The sequence below is a fragment of the Stegodyphus dumicola genome, chromosome 3, assembly GCF_044657685.1.
Source record: "Stegodyphus dumicola isolate Sdum_Otavi_A_Nest chromosome 3, ASM4465768v1".
NCBI classification, from domain to species: domain Eukaryota; kingdom Metazoa; phylum Arthropoda; class Arachnida; order Araneae; family Eresidae; genus Stegodyphus; species Stegodyphus dumicola.
Window position 1 is genome coordinate 242,551,607 of NC_140770.1, and position 19,006 is coordinate 242,570,612.

The window sequence follows — 19,006 nt, forward strand, 5'->3', positions numbered from 1 at the left end:
CATTTGACGACATTTTGGTCCTGCCCTGTAACTGTAATTGGTATTGTAATTGATCCCTATGGGTAACAGTAATCATATCCGGCCTTTATACGTAAATTTAACCGTATATGTCTTCCTGTAATTTCGAGAAATGGAAGGTACTACAGATTACTCGGCAGCCTGAGGAAAACTATATAAGACCGGAGAGAGCATCAGCTCTAATTCTTTTCGGTTCAGATTTGACTTCGGAGAATTGAGATATCTCCGTATGAGCTATTCTCTTTAGTATTAGGTTACGCAAAGTGCATTAGGACTATTTGCCTAAGAGGTTGGATGACTTCGTGTAAGACTTTCTAAGGGAAACTGTCTCGTTTACACGTTACACATGGGGGGGGAAACCACAGAGATACCCATGCAGCAAGTCCGTTCACCGGTAGTCCAACTTCCAAACAAACAATCAGTATTCAGCGACTTTTACTTCTCGACCGCTGATAGGCGTTCCTTAGAGGCCCTATCCGTGTGTTTAACACATTCCCGATGTGTTTAACATTCTTAGCAGTATGTAGTGTAACTACTGACTGTACTCTCTGATATCTAGGAGAGTTACACGAGTAATTTTGTGGAAAGTTTGAGAACTGCAAAGTGTTTCTTTGGGTAAAATAAATTTTATCAAGCTATCATCTGTCTTGTGTGCATTCAATCCATTACAAACCCTTGTGAATGACTTACTTGTGAATGACAAGAGCAATGAAGGAGCAAGTAATATAACTTGTTGCAGCCCTTTTCTGCTCTTACTGAAGAGATGAAAGCGGGACAAGTATACGTTAAAGAGAGTTGCAAGCGAGACAAGAGGAGATGAAAGCGGGTCAAGTAAAAATCGAAGCAAGTCAATGAAATGAAAGTCAATGAAATGAAAATCAAGGAAATGAAAAGAGAAATTACTACCATAATAGAAAACACACTCAAAGCTGTGGAAAGCTCAATATAGACACGGTGGAAAATTTGTGTTGGAGAAACTAAAGACAGATTTTCTGCTGTCAAACAACAAAAGTAGGAAGGAGTTTCTGTTGTTAAACTACAAATCGATGACCAAGTTTTTGCTGCTGTCGCTGTTATAATTAAACATTCCCTATAAACGGCATCCTACAATCCAAACAGGTGAACGGAATGCAACGAAATTTTGTATATGCGCTATACACGAGATGCGTTCACGTTCCAAAATGTCCACCAGAGGGCGTCTTTTGGGGATAAACATGAAATTTAACAATACAGAACAAGAATTAGGAGTAATAAAATGCAAAATCGGGAAAAGCTGTCAGTTGTAAGAGAAAATTGTCGAGGTTTGCACGCTTGGAAAGAAGAGGAAGCTTTATGCGAAACAGGTTAGGGTATAAAATATTTGCAGACGTTGCCATGTTTAAGTCGATGTTTTCGGCTGTAATAATGACGATCACTTTAGCTGAACGTGCATTATTGGTGAAGCTATTTTACGAAAACAAGATGAATGCTTCTGCTGAAGCTCGTGAATTTCGTCGTAGAAGGAACCTACTGCGTGGACCAATGTCTACTAAAGGTATCCGGGCCATGATTAAGAGATTTGAAGAGACGGGGAAATTAGGAGTTCAACCTGGAAGAGGCAGTAAACGTGTTACATCGGTACTTGTTGATGCCGTAAAGACGGCTGTTGACGCATAATCCCAGACTTCAGAGTTTGGTGACAATAGCGCGCGTGCAGTTTCTCGACAGAAAGGCTATTCTTACAGCACCGTCCGAAAAGTATTCAGAAACATAATGCACTACTTCTCATATAAGATCCGTCATACCCAGGAGCTGCTTGATAGGGAAAAGTAACAACGTCTCTCATTCGCAGTCAGTTTCCTCAACAGAATGACTGTTGATCTGTCAGAACCTTGGAATATTCGATGGAGTGACGAGGATCATTTCTACCTCAATGGGACAGTCAACACACAGAATTACCGCATTTGAGCTAAGGAAAATCCGCGGATCCACGCTGAATTTCCGCTACAGTCTCCAAAGGTCACTGTCTGGTGTAGATTCCCGGCGATATTCATCCTTGGGCCATTCCTCTTTGAGGAGATTGGTGAACGTGGGCCTGTCACATGTTTCGTTACGGGCCGTCGGTACCATGACATGCTGCAGACGTTTGTTGTGCCGCCTCTACAGTAAAGGCGGGTCTTTACATCGACCATTGACATGCAGGATGGTGCACCCCCACATATCCATTGATCCGTAAAGGCGCTATTGCCCAAAACCACACAGAGGAAACTGTTATTAGTCGCTGCTTTCCTACGTAATAACTTACTCAATATTCCATAGCGGCATCGGTGGATCTTGATATATTATGGTATCAAATAAAGACACTTTCCTTTAACTAAAGCTATTTAGGAATCAAAGACTATGTACAAGTATTATATACAGATTACAGGATATCTAGTTTATACCTCTCTCAACTACTCTCACCAATCTCTCAACTCTCTCTGGTAAAAACTCTTAATTAGCTAAACATACGGGCGGCGCAGCGCCCTCTATCTCTTTTCTCTACATCACTCCCCACCTGTACTCTTTAATAAGAGTACACAAACTTACGTACATAACAATATTAGCATTAATTAATAATAGATTAATACTAAATAGTACGACATATAGATATGAATAATATAAAAGAATAATCTATACTAGTATATATCAAAGCCATAAATGAACATAATAATTAATAAAAAAACTCAAATAATATCAAAAGTTCTAAATTAAATTTCGAAAGGATATAACATCTGGATCAATCTTCTGAATTGTCCTTTGAGCGTGCGAACGAGGCACGCTCGAACATAATCACGTTTTTTCAATTACACCCATGTCCCAAAGTAGTTTGGATTGTTTTGGTTCTTCTACCATCACAACGTCTTTAGTCTTAAGGTTCCGCTCAGTTTTAGGATTAGCAAAGTTATGCGTATTTCTAAGACGGAGTAAATATTGCTCTTTTCACTTTATCCATGTTAATTTTAAGAGCCTAGATTGGTAAAGCTTCCTCCTAATTAAAGTCTTTTTGTCTGACACCTTGTTAAAAATTTCGAAAAAATGCTCGGGAAAGATAAATATATCACGTCCTGGCAGTAAAAACTGTGAAGGTGTGAGCGCGGGAGGTTCACCCAGCTCGTTGCTCTCATACGTTAAAAGGCTATTATTTAACACACTCTCGAGTTCAGTTAATATTGTAGAGAGCTCTACGAAAGTCAGTAATGCTCTCCCTAAAAGTTTCTTCAGAGGTTCCTTGATGCTTCTCATCAGACGTTCCCAGAACCCTCCCCACCATAGAGAACGCTCGAGTATGAATTTCTATGTTATCTCTTTGGATGTCAAGAAATCTCTTACACTTGGCTCTGCTCTGATTCTTTTAAATCCCTTAAGTATTTCACATGGCTACTGAAATTCTTGGCATTAACTGAATAAATCACTTTGCAGCTCCCTCTTCTTGCTAAAAAACTTAGTAATGAAAAAATGAAACTTTTTGCTGACATATCTGAAACCATTTCAATATGTACAACACGAGTGACGGCGCATGTAAATAAGGCTATGTACACCTTTTTGTGGATATCCGATTTTACTCGAATAGTAACCGCTTCCATTAAGTCAATGCCTATAACTGTGAAAGGATTACTTTGGACTACACGATCTCTTGGTAACTAACCCGTTAACTGTTTGGCGGGCTTCACTGCGAACCTTTTACACACCAGGGAAGCGTTAATAACTTTCTTTACTACTTGTCTTTCTTTGGGTATCCAAAATTTATTCCTGACTTTGGACAATGTTGCCATGACTCCTGAATGGAATACTTTTATGTGTTCACTAAATATCACTAGTTCGGTGAACTTCGTTTTCGGCAGAATAATGGGATGCTTTTCGTCACCCATTAATTCTGCTTATTCCAGACGACCTTTTACATGCAAAATACCTCTGCTGTCTAGATATGGTGCTAAACTGTAAAGCTTCGAATCTGGGGTTATTAGATCATTCCTCTCTAGTTATTGAATATCCGAAAAAGAATTCTCTCTCTGGACTTGTTTTATCCATTACTCCTCAGCTTCTTGGATCTCCAATACAGTAAGAGGACCTTCTTCACAGGTACGTTTTCTTAGCTTGGCGACAAACCGCTTTACTCAAGCTGTAACTCTCAATAATTTTCCCAGACTTCTGAATTTGGTAATGTTTAACGCACTTTCTCCTTCTGGAATAATCACCTGAACATAAGTGCTTAAACGTTCCAAATTTTGAGTATCAGTTTCTACTTTAAACTTTTGCTCAGGCCATTGATCTTCAGAATCTTTCAACCATGATGGACCATGCCACCAGTTATTATCCTTCACCAATGCATTTGTTGTTTCACCACGAGTTAATATATCTGCTGGGTTTTCCGATCCTGGACAATATTTCCACTTATCAGGCGAAGTACAGTCTTGCATTTCTGAAACTCTATTCGACACAAACTGCTCCCACTCAGGCGCTGACCCCTTTATCCACCTCAAGCAAATTTCTGAGTCCATCCACAGAACTAACCTATTTACCAAATCCTGAAACAGTTTCAATAACTACTTCCCTAACCTAGCTGCAACTACAGCCCCCATCAATTCCAACCTAGGGATGGACAACTTTTTTAACGGAGCTATCTTACTCTTTGACATTATAAACGACGTACATACCTCTCCTTTCTCATTCTTATATCTAAAATATGCCACCGCTCCATATGCCACTATTGACGCATCACTGAAAATATGAATTTCAACCGAATGACCTTTACTTAGAACTTCTGGAAAGTAGTACCTCTCTATTTTCAACGCGTTTAATTCCTCAGTTTCAGAGCACCACTTTACCCATTTGCACTGTAACTCTTCTGGCAACTCTAAATCCCACTCCAAACCTCTCTCCCATATTTCCTGCATCAGTCTCTTAATTTGCACCACAAATGGAGAAATAAATCCGGCTGGGTCAAACACCTTAACTTCTGCGCTTAACACCGATGTTTTACTATTTCTCAACGATTCTAAACTACTCAACAATGATGTAACGTCTACTCTCAAACCATCCTCTTCTAAGTTCCACACCAAGCCTAACACTTTCAACTTACTGTCTCTATCAAACCTACTTTCTTCACACAACCCTTTCTGAACCCACAAGTCATACAACTCTTTAGAATTAGTGTTTAGCTTTCTCAAATTGAAACTCGCGCCTCTCAGAATAGATACCGCCTCTTATAAAAGACTGAAAGCTGACTCTACCCTTTCTTCTCCATAGCACAAATCGTCTGCATACATGAGCTATTTAACATCTCGACACAGTTTTTGTTTGTTTCCGTGTATTTCTTTAAATGATATTTGATCATTGCACTCAATAAAAATAGTGAACAATTACATAATTAATTGATTATGTAATTATTCACTAATTGTTCACTACTGTATAATTTTAAAGTACTCACTGTCATTATCAGGATACCACAGAAATATTCAATATTGTCTATCTTCCCTTGCTATCCCAATCATCAAAAACGCCTTTTCTATGTGACCGCAGAATCCAATTTTAAATTTTCGAAAAGCAAGAATGATATCCAAAATATTCGGATTTAGGTTTGGGCCTTTTTCTAAGTAATCGTTTAACGATAGCTTTTCTCTTTCGCAACTGCTGCAATTAAATACCATTCGAACTTGAGCGCTTTTTTAATCTTTACGTACCACTTCTCGGAATGGCATAAAGTATCCCTCTTTCGTATCCTCACACTCTTGAATAATGTTGTTTTGTGTCTGAAATTTAATTCTTTCTATAAACTGTTCCCTCACAAAGCTGTTACTTTTTAACTCTCGCTGCACCCTTTCGAACTGCCTTTTCACTAAACCAAAATTATTTTCCAAATGCTCTGGACTCCTATTCCACAACAAGCGAGCCTCATACCTCCCGTCTACATATTTCAAATCCTCTTCAAATTGTTTAATTATTCGCTTATCGGCAACTCTCCTTTCCGACTCGCGCTCAGAAATTCCTAGACTTTCAATCTCCCAAAGCTGACGAATTTGTTCCGATATTTATAATTCCTCTTCCAAATCGATGATTCCTCTTCCGAACCGGTTGAGTCTGACCCTGAACTTAACTTCTTACTCTCTCCCCCCACTCTACCACTCAACGTCCAACCGAATATGCTTTCGTGCAATACTAAATAGTCTGTTAAACGATGTGTTTCCCCCGTTAAAATGCAGTTCAAATAATCATTCCCAATTAAAATCTGCACCTCTGCCACTTCACTATCGCAGCTGAGAGATAAGTCAAATCCTTCTTGGCAAAGCTTGTGCATAATTTCTGCAGATGGCCTGGGTAATGCATTGGAACATATGTTTTTTACTTCGAGTGCTTCGATCATTAGAGTGAACCCAGTCTTATTTTTTAAAGAAAGTCTTTTCCTTTTAAACTCTCGTACTGGCGGATTCGAAGATGCAAATGAATGAATTCTTAATCTTTCTTTACAAATAGTTGGTAAACTTGCTTTTCTGGAAATAGACTGACAAACATAAGATCTTTCGGACGCTGAATCGCATAACAGCCTAACATTAAATGTGGAATTATTTCCTACCAGTTAGCCTCCCAATGTTTGATAAAAGAATCACGTCATTAGGAATTTGCTTACTCAGTGTTTTGAGGAATAGTGAACTAACATTTGTCTCTTTTGCTGCGCTCGCAGTATTTTTTATGGATTTACTTTCTTGCCCATCTGCATCACACAGGCTCTCTAAATTGTAACATAGATTTGCAAATATTACATTTAACCCACTTCGCCTTACAAAATGGTTTTCTGTGACCTTATTTTAAGCAGCGCTTGCACTTAAATTGATCGTATAACGCTTTGTGTTTCTCTGAAATACTTAAGTCGCAGTCTTTTGAGAGGTGAGATTTAAGACAAAAGTCGCACATATAATTTTCGACTGATGTAGTAACCGTCGCTGCTGATGCCATTTTCTTTTTAATTGGAGTAACACTCTTACGATAGTTGTCGGCATTTCTTTCGCTTGATTTCGAAAGTGTTTGTTGATTAAAACCCAGAGTCAATAATTTTTCGCGCCCTTCTACTTCTCTCATCAGAAACAACAATAAATCTGACACTGTTGACTCTGTGGCGATCTTTTGCTCCCTACTAAACTGTAACCCTAAATCTTGCGGTATACACTTATACAAAATAGGAAGTAATAGATTGCCATAAGAATTAAAATTAATTTCTAATGTCTGTAAACTTCTTGTTCGAACCGTTATTTCATCATATAATTTCTCAAACTGGATACATCGCTTGAACGACGTACTGGCTCCAAAGCTAGGAGAACGTTCATATGCGCGCTAATATTTCTTTTTCCCAAATCTGTGAGTTAAGATTTCGGTGGCCTTTTTATAGTTTTCTCCTATTAATGGCAATCCACTTATAGCTTTTGCAGCTGAACCGGTGAGTAAAGATCTTAAATAGTTAAATTTCTCAACATCTTGAAGCGTATTGTTTTCGTGAATGGCAGCTTTATATTGAGACCAAAATTCAGTAAATTTACATAAATCGCCGCTGAAAGTTTCTAAGGTAATGCGAGGTAATTTAGTATAATAACTAGCTTTGATTTCCGAAACTTGTGAAGTTGTTCCGATTTTACCCACATTTTGAATATATCTATTGACTTTCGATTTACATCTAATGATTGATTCGCTGTATTCTAAACAATACTGTATTTCTGTCTGTAATTCCTGAACAGTGCTTTGAGCATTAATAACTTCACCATATTTTATTAAGCTAGTTTCTCTCTGTATTAACATTGAAAGCGATTCCTGCAACACTTCTAGGTTCGGATTCTCGCTTTGCAAATCCTCTTCCAATTTCGTTATTAATTTTGTTACACTGGTACGAACCGAACCTCTAATTTTTCTGTTTCTCTGTACGGTTTCTTCAAAATTCATTTTCAAAGATAAATTGCATGCAGATAAAATGAAATGACTCACCTTCTGTCCTGATGCTACCAAAAACTTGATGTATGTAGTAACTTACTCAATATTCCATACGCGGCATCGGTGGATCTTAATATTTTATGATAACAAATAAAGACACTTTCCTTTAACTAAAGCTATTTAGGAATCAAAGACTATGTACAAGTATTATATACAGCTTACAGGATATCTAGTTTATACCTGTCTCAACCACTCTCATGAATCTCTCAATTTTCTCTAGTGAAAACTCTTAATTAGCTAAACATACGGGCGGCGCAGCGCCCTCTATCTCTTTTCTCTATACCTAATCCATACCCATCACGTTTGCCGGATCTAACTCTGTGCGAGACGTTGAATGACTTAAAGAACTTCATAACGCTTCATGTGCGTAACTTCACAACTGATCAGTTACGATTTGCTATTGAACACACTGTCCATCGACTTAAAAATCTGCAGATGAATGAAGTGGTCACGTGAAGCACCTTTCCCTACATCATCCTAGGCACAATTAACAACTACTCCTCTTGTGCAATTTCGTCCTAATTTGGTCTTGTTTCTGCAAACTAAACTGTTTTTGTATCTCCCTTAACTTTACTTAATGTGGTTCGATAGCAAGGTGATCGGAAATTAGTCAAAATATGTTAATATTGTTTCTGTTTTTCGTTTTGGTCGTTTATTGTGTTAAATGTCCTGTTTTTTCCGAAAAGGCGCCCTCTGGTGGACATTTTGGAAATATTGTTTTTTTCGAAATTCCGTGAGCGCACCTCAATATTCTTCGTTGCATTCCGTTCACCCGTTTGCGCTGTAGAATGTCTTTTATAGAGGAAGTTTAATTATACCACTCAATATTTTGAATTCGCCAAGCTAAGACGAATTTCTTCAGACCTAAAATAAAGGCACTTCAATCTGTCAAGTCAGTTCAAAGTCTCGTATGTTCAGCTTGGCACCGTTTCTTGATGAAAACCGAACTCTTCGAATTAAAGGAAGATTAAAAGAAACTAAATATACTGTTGATGAAAAATATCCTGTTTTTCTTCCTAAAGACTCCAGATTTACTAAATTAACGTAACAACATTCTGCACGTAACAACATTCTGTACGCAGGATTTGCTTCAACTTTAAGTACGTCAGAATTACTGGATTCCTAAACGCCGCCAATGTGTGAAGAAAGTCAGAGGAAACTGTTTTTTATGTCAAAACTATGCAACAAAACCAGCGAAACAATAACTCAGTTACCTAAAGTCAAAATTGCAGAAACTTAACATTTTCGTGTTACTATTGGAGATCTTACAAGCCTTGTTTACATAAAATTTGGAAATGGAATCCGAAAGTTATACATCGGAAGTCCACGTGCGCTGTTAAGGAGTATTATATTTGTAATTCGCCTCCAGTACACAGGGTGGTTATAATTAAAGTTCCACTTTCAAACGGTCATAAAAGGAAAACTGGTGGACCAAATAGCTATCAAACTTGGTAATCATGTAAAAGAGGTCATGAAAATCAAAAACTCACCACTAGGGAAAAATGGGGCTGTATGCAATATTGTTAAACGTAATAAGGGTCCGAATCTAACTTAACCTTTTGTTACATAGGTTTAACATGTTGTATTTAAAGGCGTTAAAGGCGATAAAAGTAGAGTGCGCCACCCGTGTAACGGAGAAATTCGTCCGTGAAAACCACAAATTAGCGATTACAAAACATGAGATAGTAAATCACTCGCAAAAGTGTGCGCATTCCGGAAATCGTTTTGTTACAGATCGCTAATTTGTGATTTTTGAAGCCTGAATTCGGCCCTAAGACATTAAGATATCGGTTTGAAACGTTTTAATCGTTCTTAAAACGAAACTGTTTGTGGGGTGAGGAAAAACCACAGTGGCTTGTAACTGGCTTACGGCAGGAAGAAGCAAATGATTTATGCAAATAATCTAAACATTTGGGAGTAAATGAAAGATGCGATACACCGACGTGTCCGTAACATTCCTCTTGATATGCTAAGAGCTGCTGAGAATGCAGTAATACGATTTAACTTGCTGTCGAAAAATGGTGGACACCTCACTGAACATGCTTTGCAAGACGTTTTAGAAACGATTAAACTAATTTTAAACCGATGTCTTCATGTCTTATTTCTTTTAATAATATTGCATATAGAGCCATTTCCCTCCTGGTGATGAAGTTTTGAATTTTTTTTTTTTTTTTTTTTTTTTTTTTTTTTTTTTCGGAAAATAAACTCCCATGACCTCCTTTACAAGTTTACCAATTTTGGTAACATTTGGTGCAGTAGTTTTCCTTTTATGACAATTTCAAAGTGGAACTTTAATTATGACTACCCTGCATATGCAAGTAAATTAAATTTTTGCTGTCCGACGTTTTATCTGAAGAAGAGGGAATTGTCGCAATTTTTATTCAGACAAAGCGAAAACATTTACATATGCTGCCAAAGATTTACGATTTACAGGTACAGGTAGAAGCTAGGACAGCACCTCTGTAGTACCACAGGTAATTGAGGTATTGCTAAACCTAGTAATACTATTGAAAAATTACACTGTGAAAATGAAATTAACACATTTTAATAAAATTGTACAGAAACACTGACGTTAGATTTGATAAACATCCAGATGCGAGTATCTGATTTTGGTGCTAAGATTTCTATTCTTTATTACGTATCTTATAAAGGGAATTAGATTATCGCGAGTTTTTATCAGATGAATACCGTCTGTCAGATCACAATCAAATATGTAATGATCTGGCTTACCCCTTTCCCCACATACGCAGAGATTCGTGGGGCGCATGCTTCTGTTATGTAAATAAGTGGGGAAAGAGCCGTGCCCCGTTATACCATGATTCAGAATGTCGTCGTAGTGGATCGCGGCTTTGTAGGTATTCGGGAAGAATTAGTGAACTCTCTTGCCTTATAATGCAGAATCACATTCTTGCTACCATTTTGAATCAACGATTGCATTTAAGATAAATTTATACCAGACTTGACATAGGACACACATCTTCTTACTGTTTATGTTAATCATAGAATTCTTTGCAAGGAAATCAGCTGGTTCGTTGCCGTCGGTTCCACTGCAGGCCTTCTCCCAAATGAGGAAAAATTTCACTTCTGGGTGGGCGCTTATGGTGTTTTGAATTTATTGAAAAGGCTGGTTCTTATTGTTTCTGTCCTTCAGGGCGTGTAAAGGAGAAAGAATCGCTAAAAATATTGCCATTGTCCTGAAATTAGCTGAGATGACCTTCTTCACTGCAGATTATACTGCTGGAAGTTCAGCTTGATAAACCAAATTTTCTGGAGATTGCTCTCCTTGTCATCAAAGGAATAGAGGAAAATAAGTAGACTATCGATTCTGCACCCCATTCTCGAAGAAGTTTAGAGCCATTTATGTATGCTCTTGTACAGTCTCGATTATAAGCTAATGATGCTTCCGCATTGAAAGATATGTTACAGTACTTTGCTGGGTAGTAAGTACACTGTTGGTCATTAAATTTGCAACACCAGGAAGGAATGATCTCACGAATGTCAAAATCACATGAAAGGAAGAAGTTGGGATATGCAAATGATTAGTATTTCAGCGCATTTAGACGTCACAGGAGGAAGAAACGATATTCGAAGACTGCATAAAAGAAAAGTTGTGTAGTGGATTTGCTTTATATGATTGGAGTTTGCTCCAAATATCGCGTTATGACTTAAATAGGAAGTGTGTGGAGTATCTGAGGAGACCGCACGTCGTTTGCTTGCATTCGATATCGGAATAAGAGCCCTGCACCTGGTGTGATGGTTTAAGAAGCCTGTGAGTACACGACACGCACATCTCTATTTCATATCGACGGTCATTTGAACGCAGATGGGTACATTTCTGACATCTTACGTCCAGTGATTGTGCTCTATTTTCGAGGCCCCCAAACGTCATGTTCCAACAAGATTATGCAAGACCACATGCTGCATGTCGTGTTCTGACCTTCATCGATACACAGGGTATTCTATTACCGCCCTGGCCTGCACGGTCTCCAGATCTGTCACCCATTGAAAACATCTGGTCATGGGTTGCTGAGAGAGTGGCCCCCGCCATCCCTCTCCAGCTAATACGTTTGATTAAGTTTGGCATAGACTTAAAGCAGCATGGAATGAGCTGCCATTTTTGTCATCCAAGCCCATTTTCATTCCATGCCTAATGTGGTAAGGGCCGTTTTAGCCGCCAGGAGTGGCAACTGCTTCTACTAATATAGCATCCCTGTAAACCTCTAAAATGCTTACAAATTTAATACATTTGTCTTCATGCCGTGCTGTTTACGTACAATAAATATCGTTTTTGTATTTGCTTTACTTCATGGTGTTGCAATTTTAATGGCTAGCAGTGTAAGTGGAATAGCTGAAGAGTCGTATTTTGACGCATAAAAGGTAAGCATCTTCTTTCAACTTGAGTAGTTTGGCTTTTGTAGCTTCCTTTGTCGCAATTAAACATAGATGGGGTATTTCAGTAAGCATGCATAATGAGTAATTACCTGTCGTTCTGTAAGCTTTGCAGATATTCAGCAGAAAAGATATGTGGATGGCTAAGAGTTTTCTTTTCTTCCTGCCAAAGATTCATAGTATTTGTAAAGCATAATTTAAAGGAGCAAACAGAAAGCTTGATGTGAAAATTTATTGTGGAGCTTGCTCTGTTTATTGTTTATGTTTACTTCAGGTTCAAATCAGCATCAGGCTTATGTATACGTCAGGTACCATGTATTGTCACGTAAGTTACTTTTTCACATTTGAATTAATCTAGTACGCCGAAACAGTCATAATTTTTATCACCAAAAAGGTTTATTCGTTAAAGAGATGCTTCTCTCTTGTATGCCGAATATCTTGCTAGTTTGAGAGGTAGTGATGAATCGCGAAGTAGCGTGATCAACTCTTCGGAGCTTTAAAATAAATGATTTATTTTTGTTGTCTTCCCTGAAATATGTTTAGCTTTTTGACATTTTAGTTTTTAGACAAGAAACTTCCTTTTTCCTACAATTACGTGCATGAAACTCCTTTAGCAACTCGAGCTGACATTCTGCGATTCAAAGTTCTTGAGCCCACTAGTGGAATCGTAATGAAAAATAGAAAATAATAAAAAAAAACATATGAAATTTGTGAACGTATTTGATGATCGCTGAAATTTTTTTTATTTATGAAATTCCCGAAAATTTTCTAAATTAGTGAAATTCTCCGAGAAAATTCGGGTAGCCGTTAAATTACTATTCTTATTATCCCATTGGATTTTATTTTGACTGCAGACGATAGTGAACAGAAGTAGAGTTAGAAATTTTGTAATCCATATATTAAAAATGCATTTTATTTATCTCGGTAAAAAGTAAAACTTGTTGCAATACGTTAATACTAAGTGCACAAATGGAAAAAAAAATTAAATGACTACATTCGTTTTACTATTAGTACCTTTAGTGCGGGTAGTAACCACCGCACAAATCTATGATTTCCTGCCAACTTCTTGGTAGTTTTCCAAAGCCTTCGATCCAGAAACTAGGTGGCCGCGAGTTCAAGAGCAGATCAACCTCATTTCGGGCGTCCTATGCAGAATAGAAGACAGCACCAGCAAGATGTAGCTTCAGATTTAAAAAAAGTAGAAGTCCGAAGGAGCGATGTCTGGGCTGTATTGTGGGTGTGGCAAAAGATCTTATTCGAGTACGTACAGAGTCCAGCCGTTGAATGCAGACACATGGGTCTTGCATTATCTTGTGCAACATTACGTTTTTGTACCAGTACTCATTTCAACGGGTGCAGTCTAACACCCTTTTCGGTTTGCGTTATGTAAGTAAACCCACTTTTCATCACAAGTGACGATACGGTCCAGAATTTTGTCCTTGCGTTGATATTCGAGCAGATTAGTGCAAGCCCGAACACGTATCCTTATAGTCTCGAATCAGATTATGCGACGCACAGTGACTAAACTTGTTGCTGTGTGCCGCATAAGCTGACTCGAGAATATAGGTTTTTATTTTATGCAATTTTATGCAATGCAATTTTTTGACGTCAAGTTTATGCAATGCATAACGCGACAAATGTCTATGGCACTAGCGTTTAATTCCTTAGCAAGCTCTCGAGTGGTTGCATACTGATCTTCATCTAACAGTTCTCGTAGGCGGGCTTCATCAACATCAGTAGGCCGGCCAGAGCGCCCTGCTTCTCGAATGGCATAGTCCTTGTTTTTGAACTTTCGCTATCAAACCTTCATAGGGTGACATTCTGTAGTTGACTTTTTGCAACAGAACTGGAAGTAAATGATGATTCTAATCTTGTAGCGCGATAGTTCCGTTTCAGACACCTTGTAGATAATGATAAAGATATTTTTTTTACACCTTTCGGAATACATTGTTCAAAGGCAAATCTCTTTCTTTCAAATGCCCAAAACCGTATAACAAAATATGATTAAACACGCCAACGCGAACTGTTTGCACCGATATTTGCGATGGCGGGAAACTTTCATTAAAACCCGATATTTAATATCTCAAATAACAACTTTTTCATAGTCGATTGGTAGTAACTTACTCCCGCGGTTTTCTGAAACGGATGTTATTTCATAGAATCTCGTGTTTATTTAAACATACGTTATTTATCGCTAACTGGAAACAATAAACCAAAAATGAATAATCTGGTTCCTTACATCGTAAAATTAATAATTAAAAGTAGTCGCCATGTTTTTGGCTTGTTTGTTTGATTACGGCAAAGCACACGAGGCTATTTGATTACGGCAAAGCACTCATAGGCTATCTGTCTAAGAGGAGGGTTGCCTTCGTGGAGGATTTTATAAGAGAAACTGATTAGTATACACGTGACACATGGGAAAAACACAAGAAAATGCCCGTGCAGTCAGTCCATTCGCCGAGATTCGAATCTCGGACCGAACTCAGAGCTAAGACTTTGCCACTCGGCCACTGGTGGGCCCAGTAGTTACCTTGAAAAGTATGATTACGACCAATAGCTGTGATTATTTTGACACTGATGTAACTCGTCGTTGAAAGGTTCAAGTTTCTTCCTGTAAAATAAAACATAATAAATGTTTATGTCATAAGTATGAATCGTAATCTAGTCTATGACTCATGATTGACTTCAGATCAGTGTCAGTGTCAACGGAAAAACCTATTAGATAAATAAGATTTATTCATAATTAAGAGTTTTGCAAATTTCTGATGGGGCATTAATGGCGCCTGAACAAAGAAGCCTCAAAACGTTGTTTTGGAGTGAAAGTGTGAGTATGAACTTCTAATGCATAAATGGAATAATATTCATATGAAAGTATAGTACAGCTCGTGAAGTTTTATAAATTACTGATCTTCTTTGATTGAATGCAAAAATGAGGGAATATATACTACATTTATGAAGATGTTTACTTAAACAGTGTTGAATTTGGAGTAGATACGTTCTATACTGATGAAATGTTCTATAATATTGAATAGAGTGAGTTTCTACAAATAAAGCTTGTTTGAGTAACCTGAAGGTTACGGAAGAATAGTCCTTATTATCTTGTTTGAATTTACAACCTTAGTACTCTTTCGATTTATGAATATTTTTTAAAAAGAAATCAGTCTTAAGTTATGGATAAGCTAATTAAATTGTGCTGCTCATATCAAAGTACATTTACAAAATTTGGAGAAAAAGTGCAAGAGTCTTACAATTTAAGAGCCATTGATTCTGATTCTTGTGCCAGACTTTTGGTACAGTTGCTGGGAAAATATTCTAAAATTGAAGCCCTTGATGAGGAAATTCTTAACACGTTAAGGGCAGAGGAGAATTTTCTCATAAAATACTGGCTGATGAAATCGAAAGTGCTGACAAGTATAGTAGCATATTTATAGAGCTAAAAATGAAACTTGAATGACGATTGAACTTGCGAAGAGATTTGAACAGAACATAAATTGAAAGTAAAACTTATCCTAAAAGGAGTTTTAAATTACGAAAGATTGAATTACTACTGTATTATGCAAATTTAAACGATTAGCTTTCATTTGGAGGATTATTTAAGAAAATTCATGAATATGTAAATATTCTGGAAGATAGACAAACTTTAGTATCTCCTCCAATCTGCTCCAAATGGTTCAAGACCTAGGGAAGTCTTGAACCTTGTGGAACCTTTTCCTGTAGCAGCTGAAAGTTATCAATAGGCTGTTGAGTGTTTACACACTTTTGGCCGAGAAAACGTTTCAGCTGAAATTTATGTCAGGTAATTGTTAACCCTTGTGCTTAATAATGCTTAAGGTCAAAAATATAAACGTCCATTTGCAAAACTTTATGACAGATTAGAGACACAATTAAGATATCTGAAAGTACTTGGAGTTACTAGTGACAAGTATGCGTCTATGTTGTACCCCCTAGTTGAATCCACTCTACCAGTTGAGCTTTTATGCATAGGGAAAAGGCACGATTTTCTTGGATCTGGAGATAAAACTTTCAGTAAATTAGAAACATTGATGTAATTTTTACGTAATGAAATTCAAGGGAAAGAGAGAAATTACCTGGCTACAAGTGGCTTTGGATTTGAAAACAAAACAAAAAAAATCTTTTCAAAATAAATCCAAATATTTTTCTAATCAAAATAAGGCTGCTTCAACAGGTATAAAACATTTAACTTCATTCCAGGGTAAACAGAGTATATGAATTGAACAGAATATGAATGTGTATTTTGCGATAAACCCATCTCAAGGCAAAATGCGGAAAGGTAGCAAATTTAACTTGGAAACAAAGAAAGCAATACTTTATAAAACGAGGAGGCTGCTTTAAATGCTTAAAATTGAATCATATTTCTCGTTCGTGTAGAAATAAATTTAAGCACACGATTCGTGGAAAATCCCACCGTAGCCTTTTCTGCAAAAGTAATCAAAAATTAACTGCAAATGCTCAAGGTATTAGGAGTGACAAAGCTTCTTCCGAGCATAGCGAGGCCTTAGCTAATGTTAATTCAACTCTATGGCGCCTAAAAATTTTTATGTTCTTGGAAAGTGTAAATGAAATTAACAATAATGTATCAGAGTAATCAGAATAACTTAATTACATTTGTTACATGGAACGCAAATGGCCTGCTTCAAAGAGCTTTGAGTTTAAGGAATTCCTACCTCAGTTTGTTCCCCGATATTTTACTCCTACGGGACTACAGGAACACATGCTTGGCTCGCATAATTCTTTCAAAGCTGCCAGGTATGTTTCTCATCGACTTGATAGTTAAACCGAATAAAAACACGTCCCCAGAGGAAACGCTAGAAGTGGACTTATGATTTTAGTTAAAAGCTCCATTTCCAGTCATCTCACAACATTACCACAGCTTTCAGGTACTGAAGCCTTAGCTATCACCATCACGCCAAACACAGCACGCACAATCAAAATTATCGACACTTAATGTCCCGTACACACTCCTATAAACAAAATGGATGCTGATTTGCATGCAATCGAGCATGCAACTATTGAGTTATTATAAGCGCCAACAATTGAGTCACCTAAGCACCAACAACTGAGTCATTGTAGAGATTTTAACACACACCACCGTGCTTAGAACTACGCGGACGCATTATCTATTTTTGTCTCAAGCTGCTAACATTACTCTAGCAGCTCCAGAAAAACCAACACACTGTAGTATTGGCCACCCATCTGTAATTGACTTCTTCCTGCTAAAAAATATCAGTTTGCTAAAAAATATTACATCGAGATCATGTGTGAAATGTTATCAGATCATCACCCACTTATAGTAGAAATTTATGCCAGTAACTACAACACACTATACATAAGAGCCCTTAATATTAACTGGGTAGGATATGTCAAACTTCTAGACCAGCGAATTTCAACACGTGGTACGCAACAGTAAAATAGGTGTTACGCAAAGAAAAAGTATTTTTTAACCATTAAATTCAAAAATTAAATACCCCAACACCCTATTTAAGGTTTTTCTCTAGCACTCGTAAATTTATGCAATCTAAGCTTTGTATAAGTTCAATAGCCGTTCATAGCTCATTTTAGCAAAATAATTCTTTTTTATTTTCACAAATATTCTTTTAGCCATAGACGTAACAAAATACGTTGCAAATGATGTTTTTAAAAGAAATAATAGAAATGCATGTTGTTTTTAATAGGAAATAAAAAAGTTTCTATAAAAAGATAATAGTATCTCATTGATTCTTTTTTGAGTTGATCGATTTATTAGCATGTCTTCACTTTATGTCACCAGCATTTTCGAGGTCACGTTACTTTATTTTCAATTAGAATATCTTTTTTTTACGTCAATTTCCAGTCTCTAACAGCAGGTATTTTTGTCTTCTTGTTGCTTTGTATTCCTTACTTTTCTACTTAATTTTAGAATATCGTCGTTTGGTTTTGAAGAACTCGTAATATATTGTGCTTTTAAATATTTGTGAAAAAATAATAAAACAAGCCTAGATTCCTAAAATAAAAAAATGACTAGGATTGACTAAGCGGAAAAATGATGATTCACAGGTGATGGATACAAGACAATCTACTAGCACTAAGAATATTGAAAAAAAAAGAAAAATTGTTTATCTCGACATATAATAAAGGAAAGAGTGTGCGTGCCTTTCGTTCGCGTAAGCTAATAGACCTAGGGCTACGAAATTTGGTACATAAGTGCATCTAAACAAGAGCCAGTGCACCTCGAAGCATTTTCTCAAAATTCGAATAGGATTTTTTTAATTTTATCTTTTCGATTTTATCGCATCATTTTGAATAGTTTCATTCTTTTAGAAATGTGGTTTTGGCAACAGTTTTTCATTCAACTGTATACTGGATTGCTGATTGTTGAAAATCAGCACTGTTGCCACTTGGAAAATGAGGGCGATAATTCTGTGCAGTTTTAAAATTTAATGTTCCTCTTGGATACTGCACGTTTGTTGAGAGAAATGCAACGGGAAGTTGGTTAATTTATTTACTAGGATAATTAATATTTGTATTAAGGGATGTTGCTTATTTCATTGTAATTTTGTTATATGTAATACTTTTTTTTATTTGTGTTTAAATTTTTTTTTTAAAT